Source organism: Callorhinus ursinus, unplaced genomic scaffold, assembly GCF_003265705.2.
Source record: "Callorhinus ursinus isolate GAN/ISIS: 27379988/994484 unplaced genomic scaffold, GSC_fseal_2.0 scaffold39, whole genome shotgun sequence".
NCBI classification, from domain to species: Eukaryota; Metazoa; Chordata; class Mammalia; order Carnivora; family Otariidae; genus Callorhinus; species Callorhinus ursinus.
In genome coordinates, this window is record NW_027397101.1 from 4,081,599 (window position 1) to 4,093,687 (window position 12,089).

The 12,089-nt window shown below is 39.2% G+C and overlaps 1 long non-coding RNA gene across 1 annotated transcript; it reads left to right on the forward strand.

Moving 5' to 3' along the window:
• The first annotated feature begins 222 nt into the window (after nt 1-222).
• Nucleotides 223-11,318, forward strand: LOC141370582 (uncharacterized). The gene is made up of 3 exons (XR_012374747.1): nt 223-396; nt 10,775-10,888; nt 10,988-11,318. It is a non-coding gene; the product is annotated as an uncharacterized lncRNA (long non-coding RNA).
• The last annotated feature ends 771 nt before the right edge of the window (nt 11,319-12,089 follow it).

The following is a 12,089-nucleotide window of genomic DNA, read 5'->3' on the forward strand; positions in this document are numbered from 1 at the left end:
TACCCTCTGGGTACACACACTCACCTTAGAAACCAGTGATGTGGAGAATTTTAAAACGTTTTTTTTCTCAAAAAAATGATCACATCGATAAGAGTAGTACTTGGGGTTCAGATGGTCTTGGAGTTCTAGAACATAGAACAACCATAACAAAATCTGACAGTAACAAAGAAGAAAGTACTGAGAAGAATTACTTTATGCAAATCACCAGGGTAACATGGTCACTCTGTACCATCTGGGCCTTATTAAAGAAGTCCTTGGGTGCCAGGCGCCGAACTGAGCACCCTGAATGTAACATCTCATTTAATGCTTCCACGGCACTCAGAAGGAAAGGCCATTATTCTTCCATTTTGCAGAAGAGAGAACGGAAACCTAGTGAGGTTGGCACAAGGGAATATAGTGAGTTTCTTATTTAGTTAGGTGGGTAGTTGAGGTATAAAAGTCACATCTACCTAATTACAATACCTTTGGTCTTAAGAGCTGCTCGTTATAGCCTCATCAAATCATGATCATTTTCCAAATGTTAATATTTATTATATGATGACATCATACCGATGGAAAATCCCACTAGTTACGGTGATGGGTTTAACATACAAACACACAAGTCCCTTCATCTGCCCAGAATTTGCCCTTGGAGGTTGTGGTAAGAAAGGTCTCTGTGCTAAGAAAGTATGCCAGCTAATTTCAAATATATTGTTGGTTTCTTTAAAGAGATTGCTTACTGGCTATTAGCAAACAGTCTGAGAGCCATGTGCTGAAAACACATTTATTTCCCAAACTCAGAGATGAACAGGTGAGCCAAAAGCATGGGATGGTTTTTATGAAAGGAGGAGTTGGTTTGTAATGTTATTGTTTCACTCGCTTTGCAGAGTTATTCTTAACAGTCTGAATTACTGATGGAGAACCTATCCATGTATTTCATTCAAAAGGGAAGGGTTTGAAGATAAATACTGACATTTGCTTAAACGAGGGTTTAGAATGATAAATCATGGCTCTGCAGTTAAACAGAGAAGAGTACTGGCATATTGAAAAGGTTTTTTTAAAATTTTTTTATTATGTTATGTTAATCACCATACATTACATCATTAGTTTTTGATGTACTGTTCCATGATTCATTGTTTGCGAAAAGTTTTATTTCAAAATAAAGGATGCATCAGGGTAAGCGGGGTAAGTATGTAGCAATTACTGATATTCTGACTGAAGGTTCTGTCAATAAACCTTGGCTAGTTGATTGTTAACTATAATTCAATTCAATTTGCTTTTCAATGAGAAGGATATTGGGGAGAGCAGTGGGACGGGGACAGTGGGATCCATAATTTGAATAAAAATCAGGACATATGATCTGAAATGTGCTTTGATGCCGATTCCTGTTTTCAAACATTCTCTTTGTTAAGTATCCTGAAAAGCCTATGACATATGATCACTGTAGTTTTAGTCATTAATAACGCTACTTAAAATATGGCACATTTCAGCATTTTTTTAGAACTATGAATTGTACATCCAACCCAGCATTCTTCATATTGTGTAACACACCTCTTAAATGTAAACTTTGTAGCATGTATGGCCCTCTTTTTTTTTTTTAAGATTTTATTTATTTATTTGTCAGAGAGAGAGAAAGCACAAGCAGGGGGAGCAGCAAGCAGAAGGAGAAGTAGGCTCCCCACTGAGCAAGAGCCTGATGGGGACTCATCTCAGGACCCTGGGATCATGATCTGAGCCGAAGGCAGAGGCTTAACCGACTGAGTCACCCACATGTCTCATGTATGACCCTCTTTATATAATTAATTATCTTATTTCAATTTTACTTTAAAATGTGTTAATATAGTCTGTGACCTCAAAAAATGCTCTCAAAGAGATAAAAGCAGATTAGGAGAAAATGAAACACTTTCACAGAAAACATATCAAAAGGAGGATACCCCTTTTTCTTAAAAGGAGGATACCTTCAATTATTAAACATGTAAGAGATGTTTTTGCAAAAATTTTGCATTTCAAATAAATCAACTTCATAAAATATTTGAGAGTTAAAGAGTGGGCAATTTCCTTGTAAGTTCCATGAAAAAAGAAATCACTTGTGAGCACTATCAAAGCACTTACTTGACACAATGATCTGATATGCTTTGCCTAATAAAATATATATATGATATATATATACTACACTCTTGGCTTTGGCTGCTTGGCGCAACACTCTTTATTATACTTCTAAGTTTTCCACGAAATTGCCTACATTCTTTTCACAATTTAAAAATTCCCTGAACAATAGGTGGGGAATTATTACACCCTTAATAATAATTTTGTCTCCAAAATTTATCATTATGATTCATATAAAAAAATACTTCTCTAACTTTAAAAATACTTTATTCCTATTAGTGATCTATCCAAAAAATATTGCAATGGGTTCAGAAAGGGAGGTTCAATTGAGATAAATGTCTGTATTGCACCTGTGTTGTAGTAGAAAAATATCTTCTGATTGTCCAGGATACAAAAGTTTCTTACATTTTTTTTTAGGGGAAATCCCTTATTGTATGTGATATTGTGGTGGGTCTATGCTCCATATTTTAGTTTGAATTTTCTCAGAAGTAAACTGAGAAACAATTCAATTGCCAGAGGTGTATTTTGAAAATGACTCCAAGAGACCCCGGTGGAAAGAGGTAAGACCACAAAGTGAAAGAAATCAATAAATACTGCCTTACCAAATAAATCATTACTGTGGGCAACAGGAACCTAGTTTCTAGGAGGATCTACAGGACACAGTAAAAGACAACCATCAGAGTTTTCACCCTGGGGGGCAGGGAGTGGGGAACTTAAACATCAGTGCTGTGATGGTTTATCTTATGTGTCCAGTTAGCTAGGCTAGAGTGCCCAGATGTGGGTCAAATACCAGTCTAAATGTTGCTGTGAAGGTATTTTGTCTTTTTTTCGATATGAATAACATTTAATTTATTTCATTTTTTAAAGATTTTGTTTATTTGAGAAAGAGAGAAATTGAAAGAAGGAGTAGGAGGAGGGGCAGAGGGAGAAGCAGACTCCCTGTGGGGCAGGAGCCCGCCACAGGACTCGATCCCAGGACCCTGGGATCATGACCTGAGCTGAAGGCAGACACTTGACCAACTGGGCCACCCAGGCGCCCTAGATATGAATAACATTTAAATCAGTAGCCTGAGTAAAGCAAATTATCTTCCATAATGTGGGTGGGCCTCATCCAATCAGTTGAAGGTCTTCAGAGAAAAAGACCACCAGCAGACTGCCTTTTGACTCAAGCTGCAACATCAACTCTTCCCTGGATTTCCAACCTACTGGCCTGCTCTCCAGATTTCAGACTTGCCAGTCCCACAATCACATGAGCCAGTTTCTTAAAAATCTCTCTCTCTCTCCACACACACACACACACACACACTCACACACACACACACGCACACGTGCAAATGTGCATGCACACACACACTCTTGGTTCTGTTTCTCTGGAGAACCCTGACTAACACAAATACTCTTCAGTATTAGTATTTGGTTGAGGGCTTTTTCAGGCAAAGAAGTACAGGCTCGCCATGAAATCAGGGGAGGGGATGAGGGCAGGCTGCCAAGAGTGGCTGCTACACTCTGCCTCCCATTACTGAAGCCCAAATAATTGGGATCTAGGGACAGTGACTTCCAGGGGGTCCATGGTGGAGACCACATGATACCACACAGAAATGTGGATCCAAGCAAAGAAAAGAAAAGCATTGGAAATGATTTGAAAATGAGGGCCATTATCAAAGGTATTTTTTTCTTATTTTTAATCCCTGTATAAGGTAACTGATTATCTAAAGCAAATATATATAGATACCATAGTACCAATGCACTGTGGTATCTAGAACATCTGTAGGAATAAAATGTACAACAAGAATTGTATACACAGGGGCGCCTGGGTGGCTCAGTCCGTTAAGCGGCTGCCTTCAGCTCAGGTCATGATCCTGGGGTCTTGGGATCGAGCCCCACATCCGGCTCCCTGCTCAGCGGAGAGCCTGTTTCTCCCTCTCCATCTGCCTGCCACTCTGCCTACTTGTGCTCTCTCTCTCTCTCTCTCTCTCTCTGTCAAATAAATAAATAAAATCTTAAAAAAAAAAGAATTGCATACACAATGGGAGGTTTGAAATGAAAGTATATGCTGTTGGGCTCCTATACTATACTTGAAGTACTATAATATTTTTGAAGTTAGACACTGATCCATTAAAGATGTAAACTGTAAACCTTAGAGCAACCACTACAAAAATAAAATAGGAGATACACCCTATAAGGCAATGGTGGATAAAACAGAGGTGTAAAAATAATACTCAATTCAAGTACAGGAAGGCAGAGTTTGGGGGAAAAGAAACAGATGTGACACATAAAAACAAATAGGAAAATATAAAGTTGGATTAGAGCCATCTAATATTAGCCCTAATATACATATGCGTTCTCTATATAATATACATATATAGTATATATACATATACACATATGTAATATATGATATGTGTATGTAATATACATATATACATAATTCAATAAAATATACATCCTCTATTGGTCTAGTAGATGGCTACAATCAAAACAATTCACAGTAACAAATGTTGGCATGCGTATGGAGAAACTGGACCCCTCACACATTGCTGGTGGGAATGTAAAATGACGTTGCCATTTTGAAAAACAGCTTGCAAGTTCCATGTGTTACCATGTGACCCATCAATTCTGCTCTTAATGAAAACATATGTCCACATAAATAACTGTACACAAATACTCACAGCAACATTATTCATGATAGCCCTAAAGTGGGAACAATCCAGATGCCCACCAACAGATGAATGGATAAACAAATTATGATATATTCATACAGTGGCATATTATCTGGCAATAAAAAAGAATGAAGTCCTGATACAGGTAATGACATAGCTGAACCTTAAAAACACAGTGCTAAGTGTGAGAAGGCAGTCACAAATGAGCACAACTTTTAAGATTCTATTTATGTGAAACCTCCAGAAAACACAGATATAAAGACAGAAAGTTGATTAGTGGTGCACAGGGCTGGTGTGGGATGGAGGATGGGCAGTGACGGTTAATGGGACTGTGATGATGTTTGCACAACTCCGTAAATATACTAAAACCCATTGACTTTTACACTCGAAATCGGTCAATTATATGGTGTGTGAATTATATCTCAATAAAGCTATTTTTCAAAAAAAAGGGACAGATTGTCAGATTGGTTAAAAAAGCAAGACTCAACTTCATGCTTTCTATAAGAAAACACTTGAAATATAAGGATGGTAGGTGGTGAGAGATGAGGCAGCAGAGGTAAGCAAGCACAGATGATATACTACCTTTTATACGATACTGAAGAGCTGGGATTATATAAAGAGGGACATAGAGATTTCACAGAAAGGTTTTAGGTGGAGTAGAAATGCAACTAGCAGGGCCATGACTCGATGCTTAGCAAAATTTAGGGAGACCCTCGATCTTGGGGCCATGGACTGCGGGCAGCCTCTGATTCTGAGTGCCCACTTTGAGGTGCTATCCTAAGTGATAGGCTGCCTCACCTTTGTTCTGGCCCTGGCAATCAGGGACACACTTTAGAAGGAGCCCCCTCGGGACTCTACAAGGTGGAGAATTAAGAATTAAGAATGAAAAATCAGAGGCAGAGAGATCAGCAAAGATTTGTTCATTTATTTTACACATTTGCATGCTTGCTATGTGGTAAAGAGAAAGCCTTTCACTGGAGGCTCCACTTCTCAATAAAGCTTTACTTTCATGAAGTCTACCTTCTGATTCTGGGAGGGGAAGACAGGTAACAGAAAACTTACATGGTAATAAATAAATAAATATGGTAATTCTGAGTGTGTGATCAGTGCTAAAAAGAGAGCGAAGTAGGGTACTGGGACACCCAGTGACTGGCCAAGCTGGGGATGATTTCAGATCAGACCACAGTGACCGTTGTAATTTATTGTGCCAACCAAGACAGTCTGAGAGTGAAAATCAGCGCTGACAGTAATGATATAATTTTGGAAATATTTATTTTTCTAACAATTTTTAAAAGGCAAATACTGTCTTGAAAAATGAAATGACACATATCCATAGAGAGTAAGTAAAAATTTAAGTCTTTATATTCATTGTCTAAACTTAAAAAGAACAAAACTATTCTTAGAAATATGTTTATTTACTTTAATCTATATCTCTATTACTGTGTCACTAGCATTTTTCTAAAGATCATTTAAATAGTCTTACTTTATCTCTACAAGTGCTTGCTGTCTCTGTCAAATTTGCATTTTATGGTGAATTATTTTGAAATTGTTGAAATCTTCAAATATCTCATATTGGATCATATTTTTAACAGAGGGGAAAAAATCTCTCCCATGTTAAATGAAGGTATTTTCAATTCTATTGTTTTGTTGTTGTTGTTGTTGTTATGGAAATGTGTAACCTGCCTGCATAGTTGGCTCCATTAGCAGAAGAACTGAGCAAACAGGTAAATAGTGCTACTTCAAATAGAAAATCAGCTGCATTAATTCCAATAATGATTTGACTTTTTCACCCAACTCATGGAAACAAAGTAAAGGATTTCTAAAGTTCATTCTGTCTCAGGTGAAACATCTCTCACTGTTGGGAATACTACTGAAATTCACTTTTAAAAAGTCCCACATGAAAGATAAAAATATTTTTTTTGCAGTGATAACATAAATACAGATTTTGGTTGGAGTGCAAATTAGTTTCCTATTGCTGCGTAAAAAAGCACACAAACTTAGTGGCTTAAAGTGACATAAATGTATTATCTTACAGTTCTGTAGGTCAGAAGTCTCACTGGGCTAAAATTAGAGTTGCCACAGTTATATTCCTTCTGGAGGCTCCAGGGCAGGATGAATTTCTTTGCCTTTTCCAGCTTCAAGAGGCCATCTGTATTCTTTGGCCTGAGGCCCCTCCTCCTTCTTCAGAGCAGGTGGTGCAGCACCTGCAAATCTCTCTGACTCTTACCTCCACTCATATCATCAAACCTTTTTCGGCTTCCCTCTTATAAGGACTGTTGTGATGACACTGAATCCACCAGATAATCCAGAGTTATCTCCCCCTCTCAGGGTCTATAACCTTAATCACATCTACCAGGTAGGGGAACAGATTCACGGGTTTCAGGGATTAAGACATGGACATCTTTTGGGGGCAGGCATCACTTTGCTCACCTCCAAATCCTGTTTCCACTAAGAAACCTATGGGACAGAAATGTCTTTGGGAAAAGTTGGGTGTGCACATAATTCACAATTTCAGTCTTTTTTAAAAAGAATTCTTGATATTTGAAGTCTTCTCCAAATGGTCACTGGTATGACTTTGACCTGTAGTGGATGGTAAATATTGACATTTTGTGTAAGTTTGCACATTCCTCAACTTTTTTGAGAGATGGAAATGTGGTACTGGATTTTTTCATGAAACACTCATTTCCAGTTTTGTGAATTTGCTTTTGAACTTATTGCTGCTGAAAGGATTTACTGAAAAATAAAAATGTATTGCCAAACATTACAGTGTACACACAGGTGAAGATTGAACTCATACAATAAATGATACAGCTCTAGCAAGAACATGTGATCTCTGGGTGCCTGGGTGGCTCAGATGGTTGAGTATCTGCCTTCGGCTCAGGTCATGATCTCTGGGTCCTGGGATTGAGCCCCATGTCGGGCTCCCTGGTCAGCAGGGAATCTGATTCGCCCTCTCCCTTTGCCTCTCCCCACCACTCGTGCTCTCTCTCTGTCAAATGAATAAATAAAAATCTTGAAAAAAAAAAAGAACTTGCCATCTTTCTCTACCCCTTCTGCAGTAGGACTGCTTGCCGGTTATTGCTTGCACACATTTCTTCGTGCTTAGCATAGAACTTCCCACCTTTCTTTTTATTCTGCTGATTAATGGCCTGGTAGCCTTGTGTATGCTGCGGGCTGGGACACAAACCGTGGCACCCGTGGCCAACGGTAGGCAGGGGCAGCCACTTTGTGACTTCTCCCACCAATGCCCAATAATTGGGAAATTAGCTTCCTGAGCACACTTTGTTTTATCAGGGGGCCCCCTGCATTTGTGCTTGATATGGGGGTGTCAGTAGGTTGCTTCTGGAAAGGGTCAGGAAGAGAGAGTGATCTCCGGGAGTCTTTCAGATTTGATTATGCATTATAGTGAGAACTCTCCTCACTGTACGGGAGCCTCCCAGGTTACCAGACAGATCAGGCCAGGGCAGAAGCTGACAGAACAAAATGGAGGCCAATCACACATATCCTAGATAAGTTTTTGTTTCTACTACTACTAATACTTGGTTAAAAAATTAAAAATCTGGCACAAATGCTACATCAAACAGGATGCCAGGACAAAAAGCGTAGATGAGGATGTCCCGGGATAAGTGGGATTTATGATGAGCCTAGCTAGGTGGCAGGGCTCTCTGGGGAGGCAGCGAGCAGAGACCTGAAGAGAAGGAGCCAGGGCACAGTAATCTCACAGAGAAGGAACATGAAGTGCAAATGTCCTCAGTACGAAGGACCAAAGTGTGTGGCTGGGGCAGAGGTAATGGGGAGGGGTTGTGGGTAGGAAATGAGGGTGGAGGGGCAGGCACATCAGATAATGCAGGGTCTAGGATACCATACAAGGAGATTCGATTTTATTCCAAGTGAGTGGAAAGCCAGTCCTGGATAGAATGATCACCCTGGTTATTTTATGGAGACCGGTCACCAGGTGGTGGCAGGAGAAAAACAAGAAAGTTGTTGCAGTATTTGAGGCAAAATCTGTGGCTAGGACCCGAGTGGTGTAATGGAGAAGGGGAGAAATGCTCAGATCTGGCATATATTTTGAAGGTGAGTTTCAGAGAATTTGCTTATAGATCAGATGCAGGTAGGGATAGAGAGAAGATAGACTCCAAGTTTTTTGCCCTCAGACTCTGGAATGGATGGTAATGCCATTTTCTGGAATGGGAAAGCCAGAGGTGGGAGCAAGGTTTGCTAGCTTGTTTGTTGTTTTGAGGGAGGAAGAAATCCAGAAACTGGTATAAGAATGTGGATAGACAACGACAGTAGACTTGGGTAAATGGGCGTGCTTGGTAAAGAAGTGACAGGGCTTGCTTCTGGATGTGATGTTGAGGAAAAGGGTGGGGAGGAGTGGAATGAAGACTCGAGGACAATGTCCAGGGTCTGCTTAGGCATGTGGGTGGATAAATCACAGCACGAGAGCTTATGGTTTAAACTTCCAAATTTTCACATACTCCTGGGATATCCAGGTGGCAAATCCCTGGATGCTTTGCAGATGAAAATATCTGAAGCTCAAGAGAGCTATCTTGATGGACTGGAGAAATTTAGGGAGACCGGGGCATATAGATGGGGAAAGGATCATAGAGTTTGTACTGGGAAATGGGGAAAAAGATTGGAACAGTGGTGGGGAAAGAGGGTAGATTCCTGACGGGGCCTGAGCATCCAAGCCCTTGTGAGGTAATGTAAGGCCACCTCTGGCCTTAGAGAGCAAAATAGAGAGAGACTGAGAGAGATGGATGGAGGGAGGGAGGAAGAGATAATTGGGAACAATTATGTTTATTTTAGCATTTTGCTTAAGGCTGGCCTTCAAGCAGAGATGATGAATGGCACTGATTTATCAGTGTTTCTCAACTGGTCTTTGTCCTCCCCCAGACCTACTAATTTAGAACCTTCTGGAGTGGAGCAGGGAATAGGCAGTTTATATCACCAGTGGATACTAAAGCTTGTGAATAATGGTACCAAAGTTTAGGATGTTAATGAAGGTCTCAGGTCCTGATGCAAATTTATTGAGCTGTTCATGCCTTACACTTGCTGCGGGCTCTGTGCTGTTGACACACGGATAGACGTATTTTTAGATCACATCACAAAAGTCCTCATAGTCCAGTGAGCCCTGACTTGTCTGATCGTGAGAATCATCTGGGACCCTTGTTTAAAAATACCCATTTCCAAGACAATTCCCTAGAAATTCTGATTCAGCGATGTCTGGATCTGTGCATTTAACAAGTTGTCCCCAGGCGATGCTCATAATCCCACAAGGTTGGGAAACATTGCTTTAGTCAAAGTATTTTTTGGCTCATATGTGAAAATCTAGGAGCAGATCAGAAGCAAAGGGCAAACAAACCCCCAGCTGAAGAAGCAAAATAATACCCAAAGTCTTCCAGATGTTTCCCTGTTTATGAAGCGAATTCTGGTTTCATTAGCTGCCTTGCTTTCATTTATGCCTCTGGTTGAGTCAAGTGTTGAGATAATAAAGTACTATGCAGACAATGATGAGAATTGTTACTTAGATTATCCAATAAATAAATGGACAAACAAGAAGAAGACACAAGAGAGGTGAAGGAAGCAAGGAAAGTACAAAATTCTAAACTCATTTCATTAAAGAGTAAGTAGAAGGGGTTTTATGAGCTGAACACGATGTCAAAGTTACTCTGCTCCATACAGTTCTTCTCTTATTCCCATTTACCAAGTCATTTCTCAGCTTTCTTACAGATACATCATTTCACTAATTTATAATCCCTCACCAAATCACACTAACATGAAGAGATCTACTAACCTTCCTCAAATCTACACTTTTCCTCCAAACTTCCTCCTCCCAGGTGAACATGCGTTTGGGAGTTTGTTAAGGTATGCATCTCCAACAAATATACTCCTGGTTCAGATAGCAAATAGTCAGCTAACAGGTTTGAATAGCAAGGGAGGCAGCTTACTTGAGTCAATATGGAGACCAAATAGAAATTCTTTGAGTGGCAAAGAATTTATCCAAAAATTTCTCCTACTCTTTTTAGCTACTGAGTTCCGATGGTGAGAATTTGGAGAGCAGGGATGGAGGCAGCAAAGGATTACCATAACTGATCATCAGTGAAGACTATAGTGACATGGTGTCAAGCACTGTGCATAAGGTAAATATTTGAGACCTGAGTTGAATTTATTAGTTGTGATGTATTTGAGAAAACACAAAAATGTTGTCATTTCTAAAACATCCTGTTTTTTTTTTCTAGTTGCAGCTGAAAATGACCCTTTGGATTGTCTTAAACATGGATGAACATGGAAGGAAACTAGATATTTGGCAAATTTTGGCTTCAAGCACTGTCCCCATGGCACTTGCACCAACCACAACATGGAGGCCAGTGACCCTCAATTTCAACTGTGTTTGAAGACCACATCAATAGGTCTTTCAGGCAAACTAATCATAGGCTTGGAATTCTGTGATGTTTCTCCTTCATATTCTCCTTTAAAATATCCTTAACCTTTCTCTCCTTCACATATAGTATTGTTTACACATGCCCAGCTCTGATGCACAATATCTTTTATTTTTAAAAAAATAGATGATTAATAATGTAACACATACAATAGAATAATATTCAGTGAGAATGATAAGGTAGATATTTATTTACTGACATGAAAATTATTGAATGCATATTATTTGAGAACAAACTACTTCAAAATAATAATGGATCTATTGTTAGCACACTCACACATTCATATATATTCAAGATTTTCAAATACATTTGCCTGCTGTTAATATCTAACTTATCTAGGTGGTGAGACTGTGGACATTATACATTTTCTTTCTCTTTCCTTCTTAAATTTATGATGTTAAACTTTTCTATAATTGCTTACAAAGAAAAATAACTATTTGTATTTATATGTTAAAAGGAGCATTTACCTGGATTAACTTTGTATGTTGACATCTAGGAAAATAGGGAAAAGCTAATGAGGTAGTGAAATCTCTCTGTTCCATCTCTGTGGGGTTTATTTATTTATTTATTTATTTTATTAGTTACATTAGTCACCATACAATACATCATTGGTTTTTGATGTAGTGATCCACGATTCACTGTTTTCATATAACACCCAGTGTTCCATGCAGCACATGCCCTCCTTAATCCCATCACCAGGCTGACCCAACCCACCACCCCCCTACTCTCTAAAACCCTCAGATTGTTTCTCAGAGTCCATAGTCTCTCATGGTTCACCTCTCCCTCTGATTTCTCCCCCTTCATTTTTCCCTTCCTTCTCCTAATGTTCTCCATGCTATTCCTTATGTTCCAATAATAAGTGAAATCATATGATAATTGGCTTTCTCTGCTTGACTTATTT